At 43.2% G+C, this 12,192-nt stretch overlaps 1 protein-coding gene across 2 annotated transcripts in view; it reads right to left on the reverse strand.

Moving 5' to 3' along the window:
* The window catches only part of HAUS8 (HAUS augmin like complex subunit 8), a 522,213-nt gene that overhangs the window by 409,875 nt on the left and 100,146 nt on the right, over positions 1–12,192 (reverse strand). The window lies entirely within an intron of this gene.

Genomic DNA, 12,192 nt, shown 5'->3' on the forward strand with positions numbered 1-12,192 from the left:
TTATAGAATGAAAGGGACTAACCCACCATTGCATGTTACGCATTAGCATTGCACTGAACACTAGAAAACATATGAGTGTTACACAGATATGCATCAATACAGAAAAGTACTAGAAAGTTCAAAGTGCACTTTTTTACATAAGCTTCCCAGAGCACGGATTTGAGCATGTAATTTACAGGTATCAGTATCACCCGTTTACTGCGAACCCGAAAATATTGAATATGAAAGTGTTACTGTGCAGTTCACTGCACGTACATGTGGGGGGGTGGGTTAGGGTAATAAATAGGGTAAGTGGAGTATGGAGGTTTCTGGGGTGAGGGTGCAGAAGTAAGGCTTGGACACAATGGTGGTTTGTATTTGGGCAGAAGCCTTATATGAAAAAGGGTTGGAAAATGCCTCTCTGTTCCTAAAACTAAGAGGTGTTTCCCTGCTTCTAAGAAAACTAAGACAATTGTCCGAATGTCCAAAACTTTAACACTAATAACTTAAACCAACTGTGCAAGGATGATCTCTTCCAAAAGTAAAGTGTTCTTTGTAGATCCAACCAACAGAAAAGTTCCCAGTCTCTCGGGTAATCAAAACTGGTTAAAATAAAGAAATGTTCACAAATGTATGACTCCCGGGTTAGGGTCGTAATCATTTCCTCTCGATTCCTTCTTGAACCGGCTTGGTTCACTTCACTCTGCTGCCAAGTCATCGTCTTCTCATGGACTTTGGGTGCGAGTCCCAGACTCGTAATATTCTGGTTGGCTTTTGTTTCTGTTTCTCATGTAAGTGCGAGTCCCAGACACGCCCTTTGCTCTCAGGGTCACAGACCCTCTTGCCCCAGCTTCCGCCTTCATCCCCTTAGTCCCTCGGGCCTGCAGCACCTCTCAGGTAATCTGCGTAATCGTTTGCTTCTTGGCAGGTACAAAAGTTTCCTAAGTAGCTGCTGCGTCACTTGAGGCTCTGGCGGCATTCGGTGCCCCATTGAAGTCTGCAGCGGCTCTGCAGATGGCTGCCTGCTTTTCCACGGCGGTGTGTCCTCTCTCATGGACGCTTCACCAGTGCTCTGGATGCCCAGAGGTTCTTCTCAGCAGCAGCCCAAGCAGTATTTGTTTCCTGGACCACCTTGGGTTTCTCCTCCTCCGCTTGTGACTTCCCGCCTACTCTCATCTGCTTGCCTGCTGCATAGCTCACATCTTCCTCTGGTCTCGGGTCTCTCTTCGCATTTCAGCTGTGGTATATTTAAACTCCCCCAATTGGAAAATGTAATTGCTTTGAGCCAATCACATTCATTCAGAAGCTAGAGCGCTCAATACATTTCTCCAAGGTGATCCTTGGACTCCTGGTCCTCCTCTTCTTCTCTGTACATAAAATAAAGTCAGATGTAGCATACTTTACATTCCCTAATGTTTCAGTCTTGTGAAGCGAATGACGTTTCCCAATACTTGAAGTAGAGCCATATGCAGCATGCTTTAGATTTTCTAATGTTTTGACGTTGTCACATATATTAGGTTGGCTAGCTAGAAGACATTGGCCCCATCAAAGAAGGGGAATGAGGATTTAACATTGGGGAAGGGGTTAGGTGTACTGACGTGGGGGAATACCGTGTTCTGAGCATGGTCATCCCCAATCCCACAAGGGGGTTCCTCCCCCATGTAATCCTCCCTCAGTGCACCACCCCCAGAGAGACTATTGTAATGTGGACGTATCACCCCATCAGAAATGTCTCTAGGGGAGAAGGGACGACATCCTCAGATTCGTCACACTGAGTAAATTATACATATCTTTAGATTATTTTAGTTTGCTTGAAAATGTGATCCATTTTGAAAGAGGAACAATAGGAACTGACTCTGCCATACACAGTCTGCCACATTTACAAAGCAAATCAGTAACTGTAAAAAGAAAATAACTAACTGCATACTGTGTCTTCAGATTTACTACCATGTAAAATCATTGTTGATGTTTCCTTAGAGTATGTGCTTATATAATGAGCAAAACAAATTTAAAGTTAACTGGAATTCCAATTATACAAATACATAACAAAGTTTTGAGAATAAGCCTAAACTGCATAAAGAAATAAAAAAATAGACGATTACAAAAAAGGTTCCAACCAGGTGTCAGTTTTTAAAGATGGGCGGTTTTAGGCTTGCTGTGAGCCAATTCACTTTTTTACGGCGTTTACAGGTAAGGATTGATATTTGCAGAGTCAGGTTCAAAGATTAGATTAAGAAACGGATACTCACAAATCAACACTGGCGGACGATGAAATAGGTGCAGCATTAAAGTACAGAACAGAGATAACCGTTCCTGAGGTAGCCTATTGAGCAGATGACATTTAGGGCCGAGCTGATCCATGACTGAGTACAAAGAAGCAAGCAGCTATACGAAGGCATTCACTGTGGCAGAGTAAACATGCATATATGTGACTATAATTGTCACAGCAAATTTTTCCAAATTCAAATGTTTTGTCTGTTCTAGATTTTGGGGGCGAATTAAGCCATTTGTACCAAATTTTTCTTTCCAAATGTGTGCATCCTCAATAGACCTGAAATATTTTGTTGTCTGCTTCCAATTATTCTCTAGAGTGTGGCTAAACTATACGTTTGGGGTGTGGCACGGCTGGGCAAAGCACATATAAAAGCCTCAGCTCCCAATTAATTTTCCAGATAGGATGAGTGGGCTGACATATGTACTAGCGGTTGGAAAAAAGAAATCCTACAAGAGGCTTTCAATGGTTTAACCTGTATTTTTTAACCCATGGATTTAGATTTTTATTTAGCTGCCCTTAGAAGCCTTGGGCATTTGATAGTTTTGAAGCCCAGTCTACTGGCTCACCATTTCATTCCTGATGGCACTGAAAATAATTGTTAATGTAATGTGCCAACTTGTAGATGGCAACACAGTTGATTGGTCACAGCTTGCTTTAGGTTTCTAGAAGTGGAGAGGAGTGGGATGCTAGGACTATATTCAACTACATTATTGCAAATACTTGGGGACTGCATATTGTTTTTCTATACAATGTTAATACTCTGTGTCTATACAAGACAATAACTACATACAAATCCTAAACAAAAGAGTGCAATCATTCTTTGTGTGTTTCTATAAGGAGTATAAAAAGGCACTATATTGCAAGAGCAAGTGCTTGTGTTTTCTTTATGCTAAAATGTGTAGGGAAGTTATTGATAGCATCCAATCCATTCAAAACAAGGATAATACAAATTGGTTCCTAGATGCTCTAGGGGGTAGACCCACAACAGAAATGTCCAATAGTAAGCCAGTCATATGCTCTAGGGAAGTTCTCTCTCTTGCATTAAGTGCAGAGATCACCTTTCCAGAGCCTTACACCGCACACTTCTCTGCTGCAAAACCTGTCCCAGGTTACATCGTTGTAATGGCGGTTACAATCTGGCAAGCAGGGTAATATTCAAATCATCACAGTGTGCATCCCTAGGGCTTAGGAACTAGGACCTATATATAAAAAACCTTTGATTTTTCTGGCGGGGGTTGAACACTCTCCCTATTTATTCACCGGAGAGGTGCTAAAAGGGTTGTTGCGCTTGACAACACAAAGTTACTAGTAACGCGATACTACGTGACAGATGAACAACAACATATTGATGTTCCAATTACTATTGAACGATGTCAATCAGTAAATAAATGGTGCTAGTTTCCCAAATACTAAAGCTAATTTTTCTGTAGCACAACCAGGCCCCTCTGGGGAAACACTTTCCACTTACATGAAGACTGCTGCTGCTATGGTAATGGCCTGTTTGAAAACCTTCACTTAAGAAAAGACTTTGACCAAGGTGCATGCACATTATATGTATTCTGAATTAGCCCTACAGGACCTTTTGGGGCCGGTTTGGCATATCCTGCATCTGTCACTGCACATGGGACCATCACATCGGAATGACTGCTACTAGAAGAACTAGTCCAAAGAGGAGCAAATGATCCTTATACTAAACAATACGAGATCAAAAGGAGACACCAACGGTCAGGGCACATGTTATAAAGATAGCAGATTGAAAATCTGCACCAATACAGGTCATTGGAGTAAGAAGGGACTGTGAGGAACCAGGGAGGAGACACAGACAGAGAGGACTCAGTGGTTGCTACAAACATTTAAATAATAAAAAGGGTTGTGAAAAGCCTCACTATCCCTATTCCAGGACATATTTCCCTACCTCAAGCAAAGCGGAGGGTCTGTCCTGTGTCAAGATGTTCAATTAAAAAATATGTGTCCAAAATCCTATCCTAGACCTCTCATTCTAGAAACATACTCTAACGTAGTGAAGGATATGTCTTTAGCCTTGAAAGTGCACAAATGTTCAAGTTCAAGAAAATGTTATAACTCCAACCAAAGTATATAGTGTTCACAGTTCCCAGGAATAGCTCCCTTTCACCAGGTTTCTTCACAGCAAAACAGTTAAAAGAAGCTACTTCTTGGTAGCCGAAAAGGATAACTTCCTCCTCTTCTCACAATTCACTCCAGGAGAAATGACTCCCTTCCCTAAGCTTTTTATGTCATTCAGAATTACTCAAGTCGCAAAGGCATGGATCTTTTTAGAGATTCTCCTCTCAAAAAGAACACCACAACTTTATTGGGTTAAGCCTGTGCAAGTCAAGGGTGCCTACTACTTCCTACTGTTTGGCTGTTAGTTAAACTGACCTTGATGTGAGAAGCCTGCTCCTACGTGCCTACGTGAGGATTCTGCTGCTCCCTGAAGAGCCGTTGCTCTGCGCGAGGATCCTGCTGTTCCTTTAAGAGCCGTAGCTCTGAGGCTCCGCCCCTTGCAGGAAGTGACAGCTTAAGAAGTGGGAGGCGAGACCATTGCAGCGTTTAGCCTGCGCAAGTCAAGGGCACCTACTACTTCCTACTGTTTGGCTGTTTGCTGCCTTGCTGCTGGATGCTAAGACTGTTGTGACAAAAGCACACAACAGCAGTCCAGTAAAAAAACAACAGCTAATGCAGTCGCTACCTTGACGCCAAAACCTTGGCACACCACCCGGAGAATGTGGGCCTTGAGCCTTTGATCCGGGAGCTCTAATTGAAGTTCACAATTAGAAACCTGGCAAACAATTTATTTAGCAATACATGAAAGGACTTTTCATTCTACATTATCTAAAAGTTCAATGAACATACAGAAAGCAAACGGATCTGGCTCATTGAGTCAATCGAAATCCCTATAATCTCTACAGTCACACGGGCTCTAATGGAGGAAAACAGAAGCCTTCGCAGTGGCCGCCAGAGGTTCATTGAACAAGAACCGTGCCAGACCCCTCTCAATGCTAAGCAGCCAACTTCGACAGCAATCCCTACAAGAAAGACAAACAGTGAGAAAAAAAGACGGTAAGAGCAGCGCTGCCCGGGCGATACCAGTGAGCGACTTATCGGAGAGAGAAGTGCCCAATGAATCCAAACAGACCGCTGAAGAGTTACGGCGTTCAGATCAAAATAAATGTAAGGAAACTAATTTAAATGCAGCACTGATAACTTGAAAACACCCCCCAATAAAAACATCATCCCCCCACCTCCCCCCGACAGTCGAGCCCACATGCGACGATCTGGGACTGAATGGCAGCGGAGCCCTGACCCCCCCTACCCCTCTCGGAGCTATACCACGATGCCCAATAAAAAAAGCTTGAAAGTAATCATTGAAGTCCACGATAACATAACAGGAGAAGACTTAAAGGATAGTTCCGGGACTTTTTTTTTATTGTCCCTACGGGTCGGCCATGTGTTTGTAAGCATAAATCGGTAGATCGTAGGAAACTTTCCTATGGACCTTACCCGACTTTTCGCCCATTATCGCACTCGAAATCAGCCTCCATTTTGTGATAATCCTATCATTTCGCCCCATCGACCTGGCTCACCTGCCTTTGCGGCACTAAATCAAATCCCCCGCCCCTGAAACAGACTTTATCAAAACATTCATATTCCCCGCCTCTATCCGTGACGTGACTGAGCTGCGTAGGCAAACGCGCCCAGGCGTCTTCTACGCGACTCCACACAGACCCCGGAAATCAACACAGATCAGCTCACAATACAGCGCGCCACAATTCGGAATATGAAACTGTACTTTGAAATCAAACCGCAAGATTGTAAATGTGGTAAAGTACATTTATTTGACATCAAATGTTTAGAGAATATTCAGCGATTTGCATTTTTATTTGCTCACGTTCCAAAAAGTTCGTATTGAGGAACGCGATGGTCCTTTGCTGTACACAGGGTCTTAGAGCATCTCACAATACAGCGCCACAATTCGGAATGTGAAACCGTGGTTTAAAAGCAAACGGCAAGATTGTACATTTGGCAAAGTACGTTTATTGGACATCAAATGTTTAGAGAATATTCAGCGATTTGCATTTTTCTTTGCTCTCGATCCAAATTAGTTCGTCTTGAGGGAAGCGATGTTCGTGTGCAGTACACAGGGTGTTGGTTTACGATAAAAATAAGCTCTTCGGTCGCACTGATAATCGCATGGCTGTTCCAACAACGAGGCACTAGGCCACCACAACGGTAGGTATGTTGCATCTAACCGTTAGTACCGCGTAAGGGCATACTTGTACTTGGCGATCGTCCCATAAAATGGTCAGGGTGGTAACGTTGTTCACGCGGAGAAGCAACTGGCGGCTGTAGAAGCCGTCCGCCGGTGTCTGGTACTCGTGACACAGACAGTAGTGAATGATGTACCTAAAAACATAAAAAATGAAATTAGTCTCACCATCAGATCCTTATTAAAATTATTCATTTCATAGCGAGGACAGCGCTACTGGGTGTACACAAGTGTTTAAAGGCGTGGCGAGGCATGGAGGGGGGGGGGAGTGGAGTACAAGGTAAGTAGCATAAAATAATAAATAAATAGGGCCAGCTGGTGGCAAGTGCAAGGTAAGTGCAGAACAAGTGCTGGGAAGGGGGGGCTGTAGGATACTGAGACAGTCCCCCAGTGCAGGGGTTGACAGGGAGGCAGTGCAGGTGGAGAGTGGAAGGGCCCAGGACTGAGGTCGCAGACAGTGGACCAGTTGTAGCAGGGGAGAGGGAGAGAGAAAGCAGAAGCAAAGAGGAAGGTTTTGAGGTGCTTCAGTAAAAGCAGATGTTTCTCCTCAAGATAGTGCGCGGTAGAAAACAATATGCCACATAGAACGAACAAGTACAACTGAACCCGTCTTTAAAGCCACTGTATAGTAATGAAATTGCGGTATAAACTCATCAAAAGTTACTTACATTATATTTGCATTTTCCATTGTGTCTCTGTGTAGGGCAGACCCGAAACACCACTCCTTCTTTGCCGACGTTACTTCTTCTAATGAACGTGGCTCATCGTTTCGTTTCTGAAATTTTATTCATTATCTTTTCTTAGTCTTTCAGGATGGTCCCGGCCTGTCAAGGTCAAATCACAATAGAACCTTATATTGGGTCGTGGGCCGTTCCACCACCCGAGCAAAACATCAAAGCAGCTGACCTTCACTTTGAGCGAGCACACATTTCTAGTTAGCTGCAGTTAGTTTTAGGGACATCTTGTCTGCGTGCCTTTTTTTTTATTGTCCCTATGGGTCGGCCATGTGTTTGTAATACGGAAACATTCTATAATTTTTGTAAAAATGATTTATATTACTGTTTGGTTTAATTGCAATGGGCCTGCAACATGAGGAGACTCGAGAGAACAGACAATCAAATTACAATCATTTAAACCGTGATGTGTATTTCTCAATGAGCTCTGCTTTAGGTGGACATGGAACAGAGGCAATGTTGGGTGGCAATGCAGTTGTCCCCTGCATAGGTTCGTTCACCACTCCATGTATGTGCCTATCGAGGACATCTACGATAAGTCTCTCAATAAACTCATATTGCATATCCTCAAACACTGGTTTGATCACCCATTGTTTACTTCTTTTAGTGAAGGCCTTATTGTAGCGAAGCGTCCCTAAAGTTCCGGTCGTCCTACTTTGTTGACGGCCAACATTATGGTTATGTGCCAAGACCGCTAAAAGAGTCCGATTTATCATGCCTTCCATGCCAAAATGCAATCTTTTGGGCCTGTACTTGAGGCACATATTGTGGAACACCTCCAAATCTCCTGTGTGGCAGAATTCCGTGAGTCCCCTCAAAGCTTTTGTTATAGTTTTATCAAATACAATCTTTTCAATGGCTTTGTGAGTGGGTGATGAAGGAATCAACCACTTCTTCTTCCGTGCCTCCTCTGTGGACAAATGGCCATGTTCACATTTGTGGAAATGTTCATTTGTCGACCATCGATGTACGTTGCTACAGTGCAACATTACTGACCGCCATTTTTCCAGTAGAATTTCCAACGACCCTTCACATGTTTTTGAGCTCCACCAAAGATGGTTGCTGATTGACTTGGACCACTGTGAAATACCTTGCAATTCTTTTTTTTTACCTGCAGCCGACAATTTTTTATTGATTGATTTTGCAAGATGCCAAACGTCAAATTGGTGATTTATATTTTTGTACTCTTCTCTCATTGTCTTGGCAATTGAAACGTGTCTGTCCGTGGCTATCAGGTCGATCACCATTCCCCGCGATTGTAGTTCTTGCAATGATGCTACAAAGCCAACTTTCTCCATGGCCACTGAGGATGTACTTTGTGACACCTGCACGACCACCGAACTCACAATTTTCTTACTTTCCATGTCCTGAAAGTGGTAGGTGCAGTACTTGGCTGAAAATCCTGGGCTGTCGCACTGTCCATCACCGGCTAGCCTGAAGCGTTTGCCCGCGAATGTACTTTCCATTGACATTTTTTCCATTCTCCAAGCTTCGCTGATGGCTGGAAATAGATAATCGGTTTGGTATTTGTAGAACTGACTTTTCGCAATGAAATGGATTCCCACAAACTGAAAGAAATACTGTAACTTTTTAAAACTTGAACCACTAAAAAGTGCGGCCGCTGCACAAAGTAGATTGCCTGCTGGCAGTTGCCCCAGCATGGGTTGTGCAGACCATGCGAACGGATGATATTGTGTACAGGTGGCATGTATTTTAAGGTTAGTGCCTCGAATTGCACGAGTCACATTAATCAATGGCTCCCCACATACTTCCCCACCAACCCAATGCCCACATTTCATCATCATAATAATATCCATCAAACAGCTATCGAATACAATGAATTTGGCCTCTTTCCTTATACTGTCACTCTGCATCCCAGCTGGTTCGGCCTGTAACGTTGAGGACATGTCACTCGCATGAAAGGTACAATCTCTGATATCGTCTTCCGCTATGCTGAGTGATATTGATGGTGTTTCATTGTCGTCCACTTCATTCTCTTCCATTGCAACATCTGTTCCTTGTCCGGAGATGGGAGAAAAAAACAATGTCTTCAACTTTCGCGCGCTCTTATTTTTTGCGGGTGTGGATTCTGTGAATTGATCTCCGACTGCATCCAAACTACCAGGAGGACATTCACTATCAATGGCTGGTGGTGGTATAGCTCCGTTGTCAATCACTTCATATTCTTCCCATTGGCACGATGCATCTCCAGTCTCAAGTCCCTGCCAAAAGGTTTGACAAGCAACATCTCTCGTTCGCTTCACTGTCTGTGTAGATCTAGTTCTTACACCCACTCGCAACTAGAGGACAGATTAGAAAAGGGATGTTCAGTTTAAACACAACTTACAGTATTGAACTATTGACAGTGAAAGACAACATAATATAGTGAACAGGACACTAACCTTCTTTTGCTTTCTTTTCTTTGAAACTTTCTTGCCTCGAACTTCAACATCTGGACGCTGTTGCTCCGACTCGTGTGTGCATGTCTCCACTTCCTCTCGCGCTGCAACGACTATATTTTCATGATAAGCACATCCATCACTCACTGAGGCTCCATCGACTCCCTGAAACATAGAACTTTCATTAGTATGTATAATAATATTGAAAACACAAAATGTACTTGGGGACCAATACCCATACGTACATCTCAATAGCAAAACACGAATGAACGCATTGTGTAGAACATTCAAACGACAATAGTTCACGCATTGTTGATCTAGTTAGATTGAACTGTCAAGATCCATACCTCGGGCTCCGCATAGACTTCCATTGATGATATTATTGAAGATGACGCTTCAGCAACTCCCTGAAACACAGTAATTGCATTAGTATGGTTTTCTATTTTGTTTAAAAGAACATAAACTTTCTGCAGGCGTCAATGGCTCATCTAAATAGACCTGCACAAATGATCAGTTGTCTAAAATAAATAATGGATATCTAAATATGATTCGATTTGCTCCATCGTTGGAAGTGTCACCACCCAGAGATCTGCATCAACTACTAGGGGTGATGTTCTTGTTGAAGAAGCTCCGTCAGCTCCCTGAAACACAGTACTTGCGTTAATAAAGAAGGAAGTATAGCGGATGTAATCACGTCATTTGATCTCGCATGATTGATCTGTCAGTATCCATACCTCGAAATGCATAAGAACATCAAGGGACGCTGTAACTGCGGTGCACACTTCTGCAAGCTGTTGCGCCGACCCGTAACTGCATGCTCCCCCTTCTTCTTGGACTAATGCTCCATCGACTCCCTGAAACATAGGACTTTCATTAGTAATGAACACAATATTGAAAAAAGAAGACACATAGGAGGGCGACGACAGAAGGACATACCAATGGCTAAAAACGAAAGAAACATTGTGTGTAACAATCACGCTACAAGAATGCAAGATCTGATGATCTCCATCGATGGAACTGTCCGGAAACGTACCTCGAGCATCTGAGTGACATCTACGGTTGTCGTCAATGCGTTGGACTCCTCAGCATCTCCCTGAAAGACAGTACTTGCATTATTTTGGATAACAATAATTATAACTGAAAACAAAGACTAGAGGACGAGTACTGTGGTGTACCATTAGGTAAAATAATTACACGATCAATTAAGACTATTGATTTACATGCCTAAAACAAGTCAGTGTCAGAGTAGCTAAGTAAGATTACCCGATAGGCGCTTGAAGTGGCTGATGACTGCAATAACGACACGGATGGAGAATCTTCCGCCTTCATATTGAGTGGATACATAAATGGGGAAATTATTGTTAGCTAATGCTACACACTACCGCAAGGCCGAGAGACAAATACGTAAACTTGACTCACCAGTGGAGGGATGTGGACGAATAGAGTGGGAATAGCGGTTGAGAGCAATTTTCGCCTCGCTCGCGGTGTTTTCTTCTTTATTAGCAATGATGTGGAGTACATGTCTGGGCTAAAGTGCCTGCTGCAGATGCGGTATCGATCACCCCTCTTGTCCGCAAAGACTTCTAGGACTCTACTTTCTAGCTCAGAGGCTGGATATCCGCAATATCGGACCCATTCTCTTATCTGATCTATTGTCTTAGGGAAAACATGCATTATAGTATCTTCAGATTTGTTATGGGTCTTCGAAGGGCAACCGCCAATGGAACAGGCAGGCATTATGGAAAGTTCTGAAAAGTAAAGATCAACAATTCTCTATGAATACCAATGTGTTAAAACATTAAATGACACATAAAAGGTTCAATGCAAGGTCCGTTTTGGTTCTTGGAACTATACACGTTATTCACATGCGGATAAGTATTTCAATAACTTTCAAAAAATAGAAAAAGTAATTTGACTAAACTCAGAACATGCGACTAGTTCCTTGCATGTACTGTCGTGAACGAAAAGAAAACATGGATGCAATTTGATGACTACTAGCAAATAGATATAAATTAAAAAATTGGACGCAAAATGATTATGGTACATGGACTTACCTTGACGAACAAACAGTTAGATGCAGGGATCAGAGTAGTTTCTTGTCGTAGAACAGGGAGCAGTTCACAGGTTGCAAACTGACGAGTTTGCTCAAAGTGGTCACGGAAGTTCACAGAGACGAAGAGCAGATAACCAGCACCTTCACGGGTTGACTAGCAAAGCGCAAAGAAGTTCTCATTAGAAATATGAAGTGGGTTATAAAGAATTCGAAACAGGGGTGTGTTTGTGAATGAATGACGTGTATATGTCGTGGCATTATGCGGATTGCAGGGGGGCGTCCAGCGTGAGGGGGGATGCTTGGCAGGAGACACGGGGTCTGGAGGTAGACATGGGAACAACAACCCATGCTCTATAGACCACTTTGAAGTGTACATGGTCTTTGGCACCTCTTGGCCTTTATCGCTCCCTGACAGCTCCACTTGCCAGCAGCGCAAGTACCCTGGTGCGAACTGCCTTTGATAG

This window comes from Ambystoma mexicanum, chromosome 1p, assembly GCF_040938575.1.
Source record: "Ambystoma mexicanum isolate Mex_15411 chromosome 1p, UKY_AmexF1_1, whole genome shotgun sequence".
Lineage (NCBI taxonomy): Eukaryota > Metazoa > Chordata > Amphibia > Caudata > Ambystomatidae > Ambystoma > Ambystoma mexicanum.